The sequence below is a fragment of the Mobula hypostoma genome, chromosome X1 (assembly GCF_963921235.1).
Source record: "Mobula hypostoma chromosome X1, sMobHyp1.1, whole genome shotgun sequence".
NCBI classification, from domain to species: Eukaryota; Metazoa; Chordata; class Chondrichthyes; order Myliobatiformes; family Myliobatidae; genus Mobula; species Mobula hypostoma.
Window position 1 is genome coordinate 33731765 of NC_086128.1, and position 14033 is coordinate 33745797.

The 14033-nt window shown below is 39.1% G+C and overlaps 1 protein-coding gene across 4 annotated transcripts in view; it reads left to right on the forward strand.

The window, feature by feature from the left end:
- Positions 1 to 1199: 1199 nt before the first annotated feature.
- The window catches only part of LOC134340531 (ORM1-like protein 3), a 35104-nt gene continuing 22270 nt past the window's right edge, over positions 1200 to 14033 (forward strand). For 3 of the 4 annotated variants that reach the window (XM_063037867.1, XM_063037870.1, XM_063037871.1), the window contains exon 1: positions 1200 to 1374. The gene's annotated coding sequence lies outside the window, so the exon portion shown is untranslated. Of the gene's footprint in view, positions 1375 to 13598; positions 13762 to 14033 lie in introns of all 4 variants that reach the window. The other variant, XM_063037868.1, reaches the window with a different exon arrangement.

The following is a 14033-nucleotide window of genomic DNA, read 5'->3' on the forward strand; positions in this document are numbered from 1 at the left end:
TATTCTGTTTTGCACGTACCCATCAATTCCCCTCAGGTATATCTGGCAGCAACCTTTACTCATGGGTAATTTAAGCAGGCAATTAACCTACTAACACATCTTTACGATGTATGAGGAAGCCAGTGCTGTAAATGGGAGAACATGCTGATTCTGCACAGACAGCATCTAAGGTCAGGACTGAACCCAGTTCACTCACATTCTGAGGCAGCAACACTAACTGCTGCCCCACTGAGTTACCATGTATCATTAAGGGAAGAAAATGTCCTCAATAGTTTGCTGAGACTTACTAGCTAGAGTCGCATATGTGGAATAGCTGGAGTCCACATAGTAGCAACGGAGCATTTAACTTACTTGCCATTTCAAACAACACGAGGAAGATTATCTTAAGCAGTAAGTACTTAGAATCTGGAATAAGTACATGAATAGGAGAAGTTTAGAGGGCTATGGGCCAAATGTGGGCAGAAGGAACTAACTCACAAGGCAACACAGTTGGCATTCACAAATTGGGCCATAGAGCCTGTTTCCATATGCTATGAACTTCTACAGTTGTTGAATGAGATATTAAACCAAGGGCTGTCTGCTCATTTAGATGATGTAAAATATTATATGGCATTATTTCAAACAGCAGGGAATTTCATCTAGATATCCTATCCAATATTTATCCCTCAGCTAATATCATTGGGAAGCACATAACAATACAGCCAATGGGTCCATGCAAGATAATTGGGGGACAACCTCTTTAGTCCTGTTGGTTCTCCACTACCTGCAGAACACCCAATGAAACCCTAATCAGTCACAGACAGAACTTGCAAATTCCACACACACTCAGCCCTCGAGGTCAGCATTGAATCTATGACCAAAATCAGCAGGTCATGATCACATTGTTGTTTTTGACAGCTTTCTGTGCAACAATCCCACTAAAATAGCAGTAAATACATGACAAACACTTTGGATATTCTAAGATTGTGAAATATGCTATCTAAATCCTCAAGTCTTGCCAATGTTTAAGATTGATTGAAGGAGAAATGAGAGGTGAGGGGGCAAATATTTTCAAACCCCAGTGGAAGCTGAAATCCTCTCAAACGAAGGGCGCAGAACGCTGATTGATGGGCGAACCAGATGGCGTCACGGCGCGCTGACATCACTGAAAGGGTGACGTCAGGAGCATGGGGGCGGGGTGGAGTGGAAATTCGGCGAACTCGAACAGTCGGAGGCGATCCGCGGTGGGGTTCGGTTGAGGAGTGGCGAGTGGCTGGTGAACAGGGGCAGAGTAGAGGCAAGAGAAGCTGAAGGGAGGGGGAGGGAAGGGGCTGACAGGAGCTAAGGGCCGGCCTCTGGGCGCCCGCTGTCATCACGTTAACAGCCCGTCTGCAGGTAAGTGAGTCTAGGAGCTCGGTGCTACCGCTGTCAGGAGAGAGGTTGTTATAGTTAAAGCCACGGGCCAGGAGGGGGTGGGGGGAGGGGGAGCAAGGCTGACGCAGACAGACGGGCACTGACTGCTCTAGACAGTACATCTCAGACAGACAGGCCAATGTTGTCCGTCAGGTAGACTCATGGAGGCAGGCTGACGCAGGCAGATTCTTGCAGGCACAGATGGCTTTCATCATCGTCAGGCCTTGACCTCCAGAACTCTTCTGGCCCAGCAGATGTTGAAAGAGGCAAACTTGGATGAGGCAAACAGTATTGAGGGGTTGCCGTGCTGTGTGAGTGACTGAACCAATTTTCCAAAGAACTAAACAATTGATTTGGAGGCAAAAGTTTAAACCTCTCTCTCCCCCCCCCCCCCAAAAAAAACAGCAGATCAGGCGAATTGGGTTATTGAGGGATAAAAATCTGATTTGGGGAGACAGAACTGTCATTCTTGCCGGGTTTAACTAGCACTTTTTTTTTCCACTCTGAAATCTATTAAAATGATTACTGAAGTATCCTATGAAATATCCCATAGACTGATTGGAAATGAATAGTTGGGATTATTCATGGCCACGATTGCTAAAGTTTATTGGAAATATTTTTGTGCGAATGTTGCTTTGCAAGCCTTAAGTTACAATACAAATGGTGCGGTGCTTTCTTATATGGCAACAGGATTGCTGTTAAATAAAGGCTTTTGGTTCATTCCCAGAACATTTTACATCTGCCATTGAGTTCTCAGTTGACTGATTGAAAACAAAATCTTGCAGTTGCTTGCCATGTGTTATGCTGAGCCTATATCCCTTGCTGGGGTATTGAGAACCCTTTGAATCTAGGAAATGAAGAGGCCAGTGCTGCATATCTAATGGACCAAATGGTTTAGAATTACAATAGATGTGTAAAATAGCTAGACTACTCTGGGGGCTGAATTTTGGAAATGTAAATGCTGTAGAGAAATTTATTAAAGAAGCTATTCATCCCTTTGTGCCTGTGCCAATTTCCTTTTCGAACGGGGATAGTTAGTAGCTTTCGCTTCCCACTCCTGCGCATGTTTCCATTTCTGAGTATTTTCCAGTTTTCTTTTGAAAGCTACAGTCCTATTTCTGCCACCTTTCCAGGCAGTGAATTCCAGATTGCCAGAGCCTGTACTGTATTTTAACTTTATGACTTTGTTTTTTGCAGGGAGTTTTTGTGTCAGAATAGTGGAGTATTTTCAAGCAGACATATGATGAACTTTGGCTTGACTCGTAGTAACTCAGCAAATTATGTTATCTGCATTGGTTTTGAATTTCTATTGTTAATAAATTGAATAGTGGTTTGTTTGTATTGTGAGTTTTAGTGTGAGAATGATGGCAAATCAGGCTAATAATTGAATCGTTGCCAGATTAATCCTTCATTAAGTTAAAGTACTGCCACTATATCTTAAGGGATAAATAGCCTTCCTCATTTGTACCAGTGTTCTAACCACAGAGTATGCAATACATGCTCTCCATCACCAGGTCTCTGAGCTGTTGGTTCATGCTCTTGGCATTCTCTGGAAATTCCTTTCATTTGTAACATGATGGAGTTGTGTTGACAGAATAGCAGATTTTGAAGTACACTGCAACGAGGCCTGATTTCTTTCCACTCAATTTTGTTTTACAAATTCAATCATGAGACATGGGCTTTTGCTGGCAAGGCAATATTTTATGGCCAATCTGGCATCCTTGAGAAGGTGGTGGTGCTGAGTTGCCTAGTTGAATTTTTTCCACTCGTGGTGAAGGTAGTAGCACATCTGAGGGTTACAGTGACTTAATGATGAAACAAAACCACTATATATTCAAAATGCTGGAGGAACTTAGCAGGCCAGGCAGCATCTATAGAAAAGGGAAAACAGTCAACATTTCGGGCTGAGACCCTTCATTAGGACTGCTTGAAGGGTCTCGGCCTGAAACGTCAACTGTGTGGATTTCCAGCATCTGCAGATTTTCTTGTGTTTGGACTATATATCCAAATTAGCATAGCGTGTTGATGGAAGGCAGCTTGGAGTTAAAGTATTTCCAGGCACCTGATACCCTTGTCATTCTAGGTGGTTGAGGTCACTAGATGGGAGATACTGTTGAAGAGGGCTCAGCAGATTACAGGAGTGCAACCTGGAGGTAATTAATTTTGCAACAAGTCCCTCTAAAGGGAGATTGGGTATAATAACCTTAAATTATGTTTAAGATTGTAAACATGGTAGCATAGTGGTTAGCACACCACTTTGCAGTACCAGCAGCCTGGGTTCAATTCCCATCGCAGCTTGTAAGGAGTTTGTACTTTCTCCCTGTGACCTCATGGGTTTTCTCCAGGTGCTTTGTTTCCTTCCACATTCTGAGTGTACTGGTTGGTAGGTTAATTGGTCATTGTAAATTGTCCCATGATTTGTCTAGGGTTAAATTGGGGATTGCTGAGCGGCATAACTTGAAGGGCCTACTCTGTGCTGTATCTCAATAAATAAAAATTTGTGTCCGCCTTTACACAAGTAATAACTCTGATTTCTCAGAAATTGTGCACATCAATCTTAACTCAGATAATTCATAGAGTCCCAAAGTTGAATTGCCAGCTGTTTTTTCTTTAGAATCTGGTCTTTTAACTGTTGATATTTGTGGTGTAATTTTCTCTCCAAGCTTTAATAGCACAGTCCATTAAAGCTCCATCCAAGGCACCAGTTACTACTTTCTCTGATTATTGAATTAATAATCTCAGCAGTGTCCAGTGAAGTTTGCAAATCTGGTCCTGTTTCTGTGAGCTTCTACAGAAACTCACGTAGATAGAAAAGATTACAAAGCATTTGAGATAAGCAATCTCAACTGCTACCTGTCTTTTCAGCCTATTATCTTGATCAACTCCAGTTGGTTATTGCTTAAGGCTTTAAAACGTGAAATCCTAGACACTCTTCCCAAATGGTGTGGTATTCAGGCTTTTACAGCCCAGACTTGACACCAGTCAGTTATTAACTGAATTTTTTTTTAAAAAGTCACTGGATGTTGCAAGTCTGGTATTAAAAACAGAAAATGTTGCAAAAGCTTAGTAGATCAGGCAGCATCTGTGGAAAGAGAAACAATGTTTCAAGCCTAACTGGGAAAGACAAAATGCAGATTGGTTTTAAGTGGCAGAAAGAAGTAGAATGGTCACAGATGGATAAAACAAAAGGAGCATCTCTGTTAGAATGATCTCAGGGTTGCTGTGGGAATAAGTAGTTAATGAAGTAATCTGGTCGGTAGATTACTGAGATCAGGTATCAAGTACTGAGATGTTAGAGACAACTAACATGAACAAAGAAACTTAAAAGATGTGAGAAAGAAAACATGGTCAAACAAATGTAAAATGTGGAGCTATAAGGAATGTTAATCATCTTTACCTATGATGGAGAGGGACAACTGAACCAAAATTACAGATGGATGACCTGTGGCAGAATTGGCTGATTTTGATAAAGGTTGCAAAACACGCACAAAAGGGAGCTGAGGTGCTGTTCCTAAAGGTTACATTATGCCATGTATAGAGGTTCAGACAGAAAAGGAGCGCTGTCAACTTTCTCTTGATCTTTCTTCTCTTTTTTTTAAACTCAACTGTCTATTAAATCCACAAAACATTACATAGTGATTTACGTAGAGAGGACCATTAAGACTCAGTGCTCTTTGGAAAAGTTGGAAGTGAAAGCTTGTAGTTCTCGGTTGTAATCTTTACTGAAAACTTAGGATACTGTAACTGGCTTTGGTTCTGTGCTGTGAAAGGGAAGAAACATTCCTCCTTCAATCATCTCTGTTGGAATTGAGTGAAAATATCTGTTTCATGAGAACTGGAGGATGCTTGCCATCATTAACTTGCTAACTTATCCAGAACTTTGTGTGAGTGTTTAAATGCAAATATGTTACCTCAGACGCGCAACTGCCTTTAAGATTGCACAGCAGATAGGTTGGTAACAATGCAGGTAATATTTTTTCTGTTTGTTTTCCATCCCTGTTTCATGCAGAATAATTAATATTTCAAAAGAGAAATGGAGTTCAAAATCCCTCATTTTGCAACACTCAGCTATGATGACTAAACTGCTGTCAAAAGATTAAACAAAGCCAATTTTGTTACTATTTCAGCTAGGTTAACTTGGCAGTATATATGGAAAATATGCTTAACAGTAATTGCTGTAAATGCAGAACTGTGCTGGTTTTGGAAATGTATGCTCCCAAATTATGTAACTTTAAATATGTTAAACAGAACACTTAAAAATAGACATATTTCAATGTAAGAGATTGACATCAAGAGTTTGTTTATAAACTGTACTGGTGCATATTTTTTCCAGCTCTACATTTCATTTCATGCATACGTTTTTTTCCATACTGTGAGACTGTACTATATAGTTCAAGGACTTTTTGTGTTATCAAGCAGTTAGCAAAGCACAACAGCTGTACTGCAAGGTGGCTAAGAGTGGCAGAGACCATGTAAATCAATTAGGGATTTTAAAGACTCTGCATGTTTACCATGCAGAGTGAGGAAAGTTTGTCTATTGCAGTTTTGAACTACTGGAATTTTGTTTTTGAATACCTGGTTTTAGTTTTTGAAACACAACACTCTTTTACCTCCCTCCTCTTTTAAAAAAATATATATATAAATAAATCAAGATTTTGATTGGGCACCTTTCACTGATGAGATTACACAGTTAGCAAACTGGTCTATCACTCTATCTAGTCAAAGTGTCTCTTCCAATAATGTATTTCCATTTGCTTTGAACTAAATAAAATATTGGAACATAGAATACCCAGAGGGAAATTAAACTAAGAGTATTGAGTGTTGGACTACAGAATCTATGGCACATTACTACGATGCATCTGACCCACAGTGATCTCAGCGTCTGGTTCTTTGACCACTGTTCTGACTTGCTAAATATGTCCTGTGGGTTTTTGTAGCAGAATAAAACCTCATGGTGATTGTGGCCACAATTGGCCTTTCATAATTATGGCATGATTTTTTTCAATACTGTTCTGACCCAAACATTGGTTTTAGAACAGCAGTAGACAAATGCTTCTTGCTACCAGAGAATTTAGGATTATGCCTAGATTAAAGGATTTGTCCTTGAGGTCAATTTTTGTGACATTGATTTTTTGATGATGTACCGCAAATGATTTGTAGGGCTGTGGTTATCTGAGGCACTCTGTACAATTAAATATATTTCTACTCACCCAGGGTTCTCTCATCAAAGGAAAATGAAGTGATTTTAATCAGCCTTGGTATATTGTCAAGTAACACTTGATCTATAGGAGATGAGTGTGGTTACAGTGTAGGGCAGTCCATATATTTCTAGTGGAATAAGTACAATTGAGGATGTGATTACAGTATTGACACCCTTGAGCCACAGCTGGAATTATTAAAATTTACAATGGCTTTGATACATCATGTACTATCTTCCTCTCATGGTTTTCCATAGTTCCTGTAAAGTCAGTAGAGTGAAGACAAATCCTTTGATCTAGTCCAACAAGCAGATTTTTTTTCCCCCAGAAATAATCTTTGCTTTCTTAAGAAAATATCTCTGGAACTATGGAAATGTTGCAGTTAGTTCAAAATATAACTAGTTTTCTTCCCAATTTTTTTTTTGCTGTTTTTCACCTTCACTGTTGTTTTACTGAGTGCCTGGCATTAGATCAAGCTTTTTATCTTATTGCACTGGGCCAGGTGATGTCCTGTTTTAATCAGTGAACCTAAGCACTTACTGAAGCACAGAACATCAGAATTTAGCTTGACAGTATTTCTATCTGATATTTACTTGCATACATCAGATTGGAAAAACTAGCTAATTTTGCTTTGCCATAATTTGGAAACTGCAATATCACCTATCATGGACATACTATGGTGGGGGGTGCTTAGAGAATTTTCCCTAGGTGACCTGTGTTTAGAATAGCTAGATACTTCATTGCTGAGTGTCTCTTGGTGGAGTTTAAGCTAATGGTGTAAGTCTGGAAGTCCAGCAAATATCAAGACTGTCAAGATGTCCTGTAAACAGTAAATAGTAAGTAGGCCTCTGTGGTTTCTCCATTTAACTATGAAGATGCACTTAGCTGCAGAAAAAAGAACAGTGCATTATTGCAGAAAGTACATATAACACAACTGTGAAAAATAATGCATGAAGTGCGTGTGTGCAAGTGGATGGTATACTCTTTTTAATTGGTGAACGTATATAGACAGTGCTATAGGCAGATGAAGAAAACCACACAAATCAGGAGTTGGAATAGACCTACTTGGCTCCTTGAACCTGCTCCACTATGCTACTAAGTCACCGTGGATCTGCTTGTAACCTGAAATCCTTTTTCCCAATTATCCTTGGTAAACTTGTACACACTTACTAAAAATTTGGTAATTGCTTTACTATTATCATGTGTACCAAGATAACCATGAAACATTTCATTTGGCATGCCATCCATACAAAGTATTTAAAAACAGTACAAAGGGAAAAGCAATAACAGAATGTGGAGTATAGTGTTACACTTACAGAAAAAGTGCAATGCAGATAGATACTAAGATGCAAGGACCATGACTAAGAAGATTGTGAGGTCAAGAGTACATCCTGTATTGTACAAGAAATCCATTCAAGGATCTTATGGCAGTGGGATAGAAGCTGTCCTTAAGCCTGGTGGTGCATGTTTTCAAGTTTTTGTATCTTGTGCTTGATGGAAGAAAGAAGACCTGTTGTAAAAAAAACAAAGCTTAAGCACATTTATTGGAGCTGGATCAAAGGAAAGATAATGACTAGAACAGTTAAAATATAAAATTAGGAGACACAAGAGAATGCAGATGCTGGAATCTGGAGCAATAAACAACCTGCTGAAGGAACTCAGCAGGTCGGTCACCATCTTGGGGGGGGGGGTGAATGTTTGACATTTGTTTGAATTCCTGCATCAGGACGGATTTCATTTAAAATCGTTTCCCCTACCATGTATGTTGTAAAGAGTGTAAATTTACAGAACCTGTAATGTTCTGTCACTCATTGTGCCTTGAACAAGCAAGAAAATCAGACATGGGTACCCGATGCAAAACTTTGTATTGAGTAGGGTACAGGCTCCTAATAAATATGTTTGAAGTACACGGAAGTAAGATGGTACTTAACATCCAACCACAAAGTGCTCAAAGAAAATATTATGTATTCATGGAATAAATGGTTTATATGTTATACTTTGAATATTTGGGTATTCCGTTTTGGGAAAAATAGTGTAGTAGGTTTCAATCACTTGAATGCAAGGGAAAATTGTATTTGAAATTTTGTGGTCTGAGGTGTACTTACAATGGATGAGTAAATTTATAAACAATATGTTCAAAGATAATACTTGGTATTTCTTCACTTGTGCTGTCCATTGGGTAATGCCCAATCATCAGATGTTGTTGAGGGATTAGTATGCTTTCTCTCAAGTTCGAAATCTGATCTGGTTGTTGCACATGACTAGGAAGGAAAAGACTTCTCTGGCCCAGAAACTATTTAAATAGAAATTATTCTGCTTTACTGAGCTGATGAATGTGGGTCTACAAAACAGAAATGGTCAAGTTTCTAGAGCATAGTACAGTCATGAAAGAGCTTTTCAGTGAAGTAGAAAAATAGAATGATGCAGGAAAAAAGTCATAGAAAGAAAGAACTGTCTGTATTGTCTATCCTGCTGTGCTGTACTTATTTAAAAGGTCAATTGGTCTTTTAAATTGTCACCAGGATGCAAAAACTGATCTGTTAATGTCATAGAGCCTGGAACCAAGCCCTTCACCCCATCTATTCCACATGACACTATCATTCTGCCTAGACCTATTGCCCTCCATATCCCTCAGATCCATGTACTTAACCAAATTTCTCGTAAATATTGAAATTGAACCCACATCCATCAATTCTGCTGGAAACTCATTCCACATTCTCACCATCCTCTGAGTGAAGAAACTCCCCCCTTGGGCTCACCTTAAATATTTCTTCTTTCACTCTTAACCCATGACCTCTAGTTCTAGTCTCACCCAACCTCAGTGGAAAACCCTGCTTGCATTTACCCTATCTATACTCATGATTTTTACACATCTATCAAATCTCCCTTCATTCTTCTACATTCCAGGGAATAAAGTCCTAACCTATTTAACCTTTCCATGTAACTCGGGTCCTCAAATCCCAGCAACATCTTTGTAAATTTTCTCTATACTGTTTCAATTTTATTGCCATCTTTCCTGTAGGTAGGTGACCAGAACTGGACACAGTATTCCAAACTGGGTCTCACCAGCGCCTTGATACTCCTGTACTCAATACTCTGATTTATGAAGGCCAATGCGCCAAAAGCTCTCTTTACAACCCATTTACCTGTGGTGCCAGTTTCAAGGAATTATGGGTCTCTATTCAACCACACTCCTCAGTGTCCTACCATTCTCTGTGTAAGTCCTTCCCTAGTTTGTCCTCCCAAAGTGCAACACCTCACATTTGTCTGCATTAAATTCCATCTGCCATTTTTCAGCCCATTTTCCCAGATTGTTAAAGAACATCAGGTGTCCTACAGTTATCTTTGCAGAAAATGCATGTTGTGCAATGTAAACACACAAACACAAATGTTATTCCTTGATGGTATGCATTAGGGATATCAAGAATAAACATGCTTTGTAATGGAATTCAATAATCTTTAGTATTAAAATATTAGTTGCTTTGAATATTTTATTGTATCCATTTGATTTGCCCATTTAATGATCTGTGATTACAAAAAGTCTTCAATTTATTTGTACCAAATCTGGTTTATTGTTGAAACTTCCTATTTTGAAGATTTTTTTTCTTGTAAAAATGGACTGAATACTAGGGCTGAGATTCATGGGAACTTGCAGCTCACTTGAATCTCTCAGTACAAATTTAATACCTGTACCTGAATGATTCATGTCAGGAGAACTTTTTTTGTTTGCTTGTTTTGAGTCCAGTATTGGAAAATGATGATGGTAACTAGTTTATTATTTTCACATGTACCAACTTACATTTTGCGTTACATCCTAACAGGTTAATCCAAACATAATTACATCAATGTAGTACGAAGTGGAAAAGCAGTATCAATGCAGAACATATTGTTACAATTACCCAGAAAGTGCAGAAAAGGCGATGATGAGGAGATTGAGTTCATCTCACCAGCCTCTAAAGAATCCTACAAACTGATCCATTTGGATTTCTAAGATATGAAATTCATCTTTATTTGTTAGTTTCTATTTTGTTAAAGGTGTATTAAGGGAGAATTTCAGTGACTTTTCCTCCTATCCTTACACAGGAGTTGCATGAGTATTTTAGTATAAAATCAACAATTGCAATTTCTTTATGGTTGATAGTATTTATTTGTAGCATTAAGTATTGGATTGAAGCTATAAAGTTAAACAATGTGGGTTTGTCACATGATTATTTTTCCACCAAACACTCAGCATTTCCCTCATGAAAGCAAAGCCTAGTTTGTAATTAGTTTGTCATATTACGATCGAGGAACGTGTTTGTAGACTGGATATTGAAGTTTTTACTGTTGGACTTCGGCCATATTCCACCGAGATACAACACTGGGCGGTACGGGAGGTTGTTCCTGCCTGTGGCCATCGAACTTGCAGCTCCTCCCGTGGAGGGTCAGAGGCCCTGAGCCAATAGACTGGTCCTGGACTTATTTTCCATCTGGCATAGTTTGCATTTTGTTGTTTGATTGTTTGTGGTTTTTGTATTGCTATATTTATGCTCTATTCTTGGTTGGTGCAGCTGTAACGAAACCCAATTTCCCTTGGGATCAATAAAGTATATCTGTCTATCTATCTAAACTTTTAATTATTCTCTCAACTCTGAACTATCCAAACTATGTATTTTGAAAACCCCAAAAAACTATTGTCTTAAGCCAGTAATAGCAAATAGATTTCTTGCCTTCGCTGTAGTGTAGTCTATAGTCAGACTTTAAGATTACCATGGCTAAGCTCATCATCCACTTTTTTTTAAAAAAAGAACTGTCTGGATTTTCCTAAGGCTCTAAAGAACCACATCCAAGGCTTTGCAGTTTCTGCAATTGATATGCAAGATTCGTGACAATTAATCTCCGTAGTCCCACTCCTATCTTTCACCTTCTGCAACACTGCAACTTGTGGAAATACCTAATTATGTATAAGTCCACTGTCTATAGAGATTGTATTTCCATCTAATTCAGTACTGTGTCAGTATCTTCCTTATTTACCAGCCTTATTGATCAGAATTGTTACTACCTCAATATTCACTTTCTCTGCAGGATAGAGCTAGTTATCCAGACCCCTTGTTTTATTTCATTATTTTCTGTGCAACTCTTCTTACTATTCCCTACCAAAATTAAGTGCACAGCCCTGAAGTGTATACTGGATTGCAAGTTTACGTAACAAGTGGAATCATAAATCCAAATTTTTTTCTTTGAAATACCAAGGTTTTGTTGACAGAACAGATCAAGAATTTACAGTACAGTGGCATGCAAAAGTTTGGGCACTCCTGGTCAAAATTTCTGTTACTGTGAATAGTTAAGTGAGTAGAAGATGAACTGATCTCCAAAAGTCTTAAAGTTAAAGATGAAACATTCTTTTCAACATTTTCAGCAAGATTAGTGTATTATTTTTGTTTTGTACAATTTTAGAGTGGGGGGGGGGGAAAAGGAAAGGAGCACCATGCAAAAGTTTGGGTACTCCAAGAGATTTGAGCTCTCAGATAACTTTTACCAAGGTCTCAGACCTTAATTAGCTTGTTAGGGCTATGGCTTGTTCACAGTCATTGTTAGGAAAGGCCAAGTGATGCAATTTTCAAAGCTTTATAAATACCCTGACTCCTCAAACCTTGTCCCAACAATCAGCAGCCATGGGCTCCTCTAAGCAGCTGCCTAGCACTCTGAAAATTAAAATAAATGATGCCCACAAAGCAGGAGAAGGCTATAAGAAGATAGCAAAGCGCTTTCAGGTAGCAATTTCCTCAGTTAATGTAATTAAGAAATGGCAGTTAACAGGAACAGTGGAGGTCAAGTTGAGGTCTGAAAGACCAAGAAAGCTTTCCGAGAGAACTGCTCGTAGGATTGCTAGAAAGGCAAATCAAAACCCCCGTTTGACTGCAAAAGACTTGCAGGAAGATTTAGCAGACTCTGGAGTGGTGGTGCACTGTTCTACTGTGCAGCGACACCTGCACAAATATGACCTTCATGGAAGAGTCATCAGAAGAAAACCTTTTCTGCATCCTCACCACAAAATTCAGCATCAGAAGTTTGCAAAGGAACATCTAAACAAGCCTGATGCATTTTGGAAAGAAGTCCTGTGGACTGATGAAGTTAAAATAAAACTTTTTGACCGTAATGAGCAAAGGTGTGTTTGGAGAAAAAAGGGTGCAGAATTTCATGAAAAGAATACCTCTCCAACTGTTAAGCACGGGGGTGGATCGATCATGCTTTGGGCTTGTGTTGCAGCCAGTGGCACGAGGAACATTTCACTGGTAGAGGGAAGAATGAATTAAATTAAATACCAGCAAATTCTGGAAGCAAACATCACACTGTCTGTTTAAAAAAAAAAGAGCTGAAGATGAAAAGAGGACGGCTTCTACAACAGGATAATGATCCTAAACCCACCTCAAAATTCACAATGGACTACTTCAAGAGGCACAAGCTGAAGGTTTTGCCATGGCCCTCACAGTCCCATGACCTAAACATCATCGAAAATCTATGGATAGACCTCAAAAGAGCAGTGCATGCAAGATGGCCCAAGAATCTCACAGAACTAGAAGCCTTTTGCAAGGAAGAATGGGTGAAAATCCTCCAAACAAGAATTGAAAGACTTTTAGCTGGCTACGGAAAGCGCTTGCAAGCTGTGATACTTGCCAAAGGGGGTGTTACTAAGTACAGACCATAGCAGGTGCCCAAATTTTGCTTTGGGCCCTTTTCCTTTTTTTGTTATTTTGAAACTAAAAGATGGAAATAAAAAAAGTAATCTTGCTTAAAATATTAAAGAAATGTCTCATCTTTTTAACTTCATGCCTTTTGGAAATCAGGTCATCTTTTACTTAGCTATTCACAGTAACAGAAATTTTGACCAGGGTACCCAAACTTTTGCATGCCATTGTTTATACTAAGAATCATCAGATCTCGATTATGGACTGAAATTCTGATGAATTTATACTGTGAAGTGCCAGTTTGTTTCCATTAACTTTCTTCTGTTGCCTTTTTTTGTAGTATTGTTTTCATTTCAGGTTACCCCATTATAGGAAAGATGTGGAGGCAGAAGAGGTTTATGAAGATTCTGCCTGGATTAGAGAGCATGTGCTATAAGGAGCAGTTGAACAAACTTCGGTTGTTTTCTCTGGAATGGTGGAGGCTGAGGGGAGATCTGGTGGAGGTTTGTAAGATTATCAAGGGCGTAGATAGAGTAGACGGCTGGTATTTTTCCACAGGGCTGTAATGTCTAAAAAGGCAGCATGCATTTAATAAGAGGGAGTAACTTCAAAGGAAATGTGCAGTTCAAGTTTTCGTTTTACAAAGGGTGATGGGTGCCTGGAATGCACTACCATGGGGTGATGGCGGAGGCAAAGATAATAGAGGTGTTTAAAAGGCTCTTAGATAGGCTACAGGACTGATCATTGCCCAACAGAACAGAGACCAACATATGAG